The following is a 5,840-nucleotide window of genomic DNA, read 5'->3' as shown; positions in this document are numbered from 1 at the left end:
CAGCCCTGCAGCCCGCCTCCTGTGTTCCCTGGGGCATCCAGGCTATCCTGTAAATTCATTCTATATACCGTGGGTCTACTTTCTAAACAGTTTCTGATCCTGGGTGCACCCTCCTTCCATCCTCATTACCGCAGCCTCGTCCAGGCTATCCTGTAAATTCATTCTATATACCGTGGGCCTACTTCCTAAACAGTTTCTGATCCTGGGTGCCCCCTCTCTCCATCATTACCGCAGCCTCAGGTTAGATCCGTAACTCTGTCTGAAGGGCCGCTGCAGGTCTGGCCAACTCACCACCACAACTCTTCTCCATGTGGCAGCTCAGCCATCCTGCGGAAGGAGGCTCTGCCATCTCGCAGCTACTGGGACTGGAACACTCAGCCTCCTTGGTTGTCACTGCAGGGGAAATGACTACTGCGACACCTTGCTTTAGCCCCTCACTGACACTGACATTACTAAGGCTCACAACCCATTGGTCAAAATTAGTCACATGACCCCATCTAAGAGGGGGTGGGGAGGAAGAGGGGGATCCTGCTCTGTCACAGCCTGGAAGGAGAGGGCAGTTGGATGTGGGTGAGCTTTAAAAACCTCCTCCACTCCCTCTGCTCCACAGCCCTTATCAGCGCCTGACATACTATGGGCAGTAGCCACCCCCCTCCCTTATCCATGGTTTCTGTACTTTCAGAAACAGTCAACCAAGGTCTTAAAATGTTAAATGGAAAATTCAGAAATAAACAATTTATCCATTTTGAATTGCATGCTATTCTGAGTAGCGTGATGAAATCTCGTGCTGTCAGCCCCATCCTACCCAGGATATGCCCCACCCATTTCCCAGGGTATTCACGCTGGGTACGTTGTCTGTCCATTAGTTATTGACCCACTTGGTTATAAATCAGCAATAGTGGTATCTCAGTCACCCTAATTTTACTTAATAATGCCACAGTCACATAACTTTTATTACAGTATATTGTATAATGGTTCTATTTCATTATTATTGTTAATCTCTTCCTGTGCCTAATTTATAAATTAAACTTTATCATAGGTATGTATGTATAGTAAAAACTTACTGTTTGCCGTATCTAGGGTTCAGTACTACCTGCAGTTTCAGGCACCCAGTGGGGGTTTTGGGACATATCCCAGTGCCAACTGTAAGGGCGGCTTACTGTATTTGCCTGTTGATATGTTTGTCCGTTCATTATAGAATGTAAGTTTTCTGAGGGCAGATCATTTGTTTTGCTCATTACTGTATTCCCAGTACCTGGGGGGTCTGGCACATAGTAAGCATTCAATACATATTTGATGAATGAGTTACTAATAAATGAATAAATGAATGGCCTGAGTGGTATGTACACATTGGGGCTGGAGGGTGGGGGTGACGAAAAAGTAAGGAAGGGTAGTATCACATAAGGCATGATAAGCCTTATAAAGGAGATTTCACTTTGTCCTGTACAGTGTAGGAGGCCACTGGGGACTTTAAAAGGGGAGTGATGTTCTGGAAGATCACTTGGGGTGCAGGTTGGTGGATGGGTTGGAAGGGGCCTCACAGGAGGCAGGGAGACCAGCTGGAAGACAGGGGGCGGTGGGGTTCTTGAAGGAGGAGAAACAGGACTTGCTGAGGGGTTGAATGTTGGCTTGAGAGAAGAGGAGTGAGGATGCTTAAATGGGTTTGACTTGAATAACTAGAGGCTAGAAGGATGGCGGTCCCTTTGTTCAACCTCAAGCGGGGAGGTCTGAGGACTTGAGCAGACCTGGGGGGGGAGGGACTTGAGACATAGGACCTTTGACATGCCTATTCCACATGCCCAGGCCTTGCTAAGCTACACACAACTCCCACACATATGATGCTTTCCTCACCACTGAAATTTTGCACACGCTGTTTCCTGCCCTTGCATAGTGTTTCCTCTCTCTCTGTCAACCACTCCTTGGTCTGACCCAGAGAACAAATTAGAAAGAGAACCCTGAGAATTTGGGTCATTTTTTCCATGTCTGCCCTGTGGGCACAAAACTGCTCCCCCCGCCCAGGTGGGTGTAGGAGTCTCCAGGATGGAGGGGAGTTGTCAGCTAGGCCCCTGGGACCAGGCTGGGTGGCTGGACAGCCTCCAGGCAGGACCAAGGCAGCCACTGCAGCCAGCTCTTGTTGATGTTGTTACTTCTCCATGAAACACAGGATGACTCCTGCCTCTCCTCCCTCCCTGGGTTCTGGTCTTGGCCTAAAACAGTGCCCCTGTCAGTCTTGTTCTTGCCGACTTCCCTCCCAGGTGCCAGCCTTCTTCAAAGTTGTGTCAGATGGAAAGTGATACCCCCGTGCCATCACTCAGGGGCACGAGACAGAAACCCTGCTTGAGGGAAGAGTGTGGGCTTACTCAGTCCAGTCCTAGGAAATCCTCTCTGGCCACCGTTCTGTAAATAATGTACTGGGAACCAGTTCAGGACCACTGCTTAGCTGCAGACTGACTCTAGCAGCCTTTAGGGTGGTGACTGGGTTCGTCGTTAGCTGCTCTCCTGCTCCCAACTGCTGCCCTGAGAGGTGATTGAATATCGCCTCATGCATTAACCATGCCCGGGGACCGCGCTGCCAAAGCTTCATTACCTACCCGTCCACCTGCAGCCCCCCATCCCTTCGTCACAGGCCATCTGGATGGACACCTTGATTGATTACTGAGGGTTCCGTGGTGTGTGGAGTTGCTGACAGCATCACCTGGTAGGAGGGGGAGGGACGGTGTTGTAGCCAACCTGTCAGCCTATGGTGCGTGTTGCCTTTTGTGGGACTTGGGCACATCCCGCTGGCACACTCATCGGAGCCCTCGTTTCATGGGCACATGTCTCCTGCTAGGGCAGTGTCTGCCAACCCACCATCTGTTCCCAACCTATCGAAAGGGCTTTGGCAAAAAGAGTCCGAATTCAGCAGTTTTGATCAACCCCCAGAGGAGATTACCCCTGGACCATTTTCAAGAGTGGGAAATACCAACACCAACTTGCGAATTACAAAGCTCAGCCACAAGATAGAGGGTTGGTAGCTTGCAGAGAAATTGGCACAGCTGGGAAAGGGAACTGCGGATGACAAATGCCTCCTCTTTCCAAATATCAGTGGGCAAAGAAGAAATGGCAAGCCACTGCGCTCAACGCTTTTGGAGAAGGAAATCATTTACAATTTTGAATTTTGATTTAATGTCAGCAGAAGGGGAGCAAGAGGAGCGAAGCTAATATTTGTTGAGTTCCTGTGCTGGGTCAGAGGCAGTGTACCACGTTGTGCACAGTTTCATGTGCGTTGCCTCATTGAGCCTTCCCCACAGGGCTTTGAGGCAGGTATTCCTGCACTCTTTTGTCAGGGGAGGTAGCAAGTTCAGAGAGGTGACAGAGCGTGCCCACGGTCTCCCAGCTTGCTCATGGTAAAGCGGTGATTCAACCCGAACTGTCTAATTTTAAGTCTACCCTCTCTCTACTATACCACATGTTCTCGCCAGCACATTTCAGGAAAGTGAGAAACCAGAAAGGATCTTAACTTATAACAAACTCAGAACAAGCAGCTTGGAGCAAGTGTCATTGAATAAAATTAGTTTGAATAATCAATATTTTTATTAAGGGTCCCAGGAGGCATCCATCCAGGAGGGAACATACTGGCACCTCAATACACATTGTGTTGATTAAACCAGTTCCCTCAAGTGCAAGAGTTGCTGTCATTGAACACTCCTACAGTCGCTGTTGTACTTCAGGGGAATGGAGCAGGGCCTAGAAGAGACACACCCCTAGCCAGGTGAAAGGCGGGGCCACTGAAACCTTGCCCCATGGCCTTAGCACTCGACAACTCCAAGACTGAGGCCTCTTTGCCAAGATTTGGATGTAGGAAAGGCAAGAGGAAATGGTGTGGGAGACCTGGTGCCCAGGGCTGTTTTAACTCTCACTTTCCATTCCTCCATTTCAGAGAATTACAACTATTGTGCTTAATATTAGCAATGGCCATGGCAATGGACTGAATGTTTGTGTACCCTCAAAAATCCTATGTTGGAATCCTAACCCCCAGTATGTTGATATTAGGAGGTGGGTCCTCTGGAAGGTAAATAGGTGATAAGGGTGGAGCCCTCATGTGTGGGATCTGTGCCCTTATAAAAGACACAGGGGCTCTCTCACCGTCTTTCTGCCTTATAAAAAGACAATCAGAAGTCTGCAGCCTGAAAGAAGGTCCCCACCAGAACCCGGCCGTGCTGGTACCCTGGTCTCAGAGTCCAGCCCCCAAAACTGTGCGAACTAAATGTCTGTTGTTCTGTGGTGCTTTGTGATAGCAGCCAGAATAGACTAAGACAACCATGCAGCTGCTCTGAAAGCAATTCTGAGGCCTTGTTGGGGGTTTCAGCTCAGCGGTAGAAGGTAGACCACTCAGTGACCTGTGTTGGTGAAGGGCCAGGAGGGGAGGGGTCCAGAGCTTCCCAGAGCCATAATATTCAGAGAACAGCAGAGGATATCTGAAGGCAAAGGGTGAACTTCTGATTTGCCAAAGAAGAAGACGCATGGAGGGAGAACCGGAAGGCATTCTGATACTTCCCCCTCCTGCGTGCTCATGTACTGGCCAGACATGTTGTCAACTGAAAGGAGCTCAGGACTGTTTTAGGACAGCATCAGTGTCTGGTAGAACTTTCTGCATCGATGGAAATGTTCTCTTTCTGCGCTGTGCAGTGTGGTGGCTACTCGCCACACGTGGCTGTTGAGCACTGGAAATGTGGCTGGTGTGACTGAGGAACTATATGTTTATTTCTTTTAAATTCATATAAATTTAAATAGCCATATGTGACTAGTGGCTCCCAGATTGGCTGGTATAGGAGAGGAAACTAACCTAAAAGTTTGAGGAAGGAAAAGTGTTGGGAAAATTCTGGGACATAGGCTATGCCTATAGGGGGTCAGCCCTGGTCAGGACTGCACTGGGGAGTTCCTAAGCCACTCTGGGCGTCTGAGGCAAGGAAAGGAAATTCCAAAGGAAGGAGGGTGGCTGAGGAAAGAATGAAGAAGCTTTGCCAACTTGAGCGTGTCAAAAAACAGCCCTACTCATTTAGCATCTGGAATTTGACCAGATAGACGTGGCTCCTGTAAATACCCACACTGTGATTTCAAACTTTCTTTTTTCTTTCCTTCCATCCTTTTTCCATCTTTCCCTCCCTCCCTTTCTTTTTCCTTTTTTTAAAAAAATATATTTTATTGATTTTTTTTTTTTTACAGAGAGGAAGGGAGAGGGAGAAGGATAGATAGTTAGAAACATCAATGAGAGAGAAACATCGATCAGCTGTCTCCTGCACACCCCCTTCTGGGGATGTACCTGAAACCAAGGTACATGCCCTTGACCGGAATCGAACCTGGGACCCTTCAGTCCGCAGGCCGACGCTCCATCCACTCAGCCAAACCAGTTAGGGCAGTGGTTCTCAACCTTCCTAATGCCGCAACCCTTTAATACAGTTCCTCATGTTGTGGTGACCCCCAACCATAAAATTATTTTTGTTGCTACTTCATAACTGTAATTTTGCTACTGTTATGAATCGTAATGTAAATATCTGATATGCAGGATGTATTTTCATTGTTACAAGTTGAACATAATTAAAGCATAGTGATTAATCACAAAAACAATATGTAATTATATATGTATTTTCCAATGGTCTTAGGCGACCCCTGTGAAAGGGTCGTTCGACCCCCAAAGGGGTCATGACCCACAGGCTGAGAACTGCTGGGTTAGGGCCTTTCCTTTTTCCTTTTACAACAAAGCTTTGATACAATGAAATGAAATTTATTTTATATATATACTAGAGGCCCGGTGCACAAAAATTTGTGCACTCAGGTGGGTCCCTCAGCCCAGCCTGCGC

The 5,840-nt window shown here is 48.0% G+C and overlaps 1 pseudogene; it reads right to left on the bottom strand.

The window, feature by feature from the left end:
- Positions 1-4,349: 4,349 nt before the first annotated feature.
- The window catches only part of LOC102240074, a 2,393-nt pseudogene continuing 902 nt past the window's right edge, over positions 4,350-5,840 (bottom strand).

The sequence above is a fragment of the Myotis brandtii genome, unplaced genomic scaffold, assembly GCF_000412655.1.
Source record: "Myotis brandtii unplaced genomic scaffold, ASM41265v1 scaffold144, whole genome shotgun sequence".
NCBI lineage: Eukaryota > Metazoa > Chordata > Mammalia > Chiroptera > Vespertilionidae > Myotis > Myotis brandtii.
This window is presented reverse-complemented; position numbering and strand designations above follow the sequence as displayed.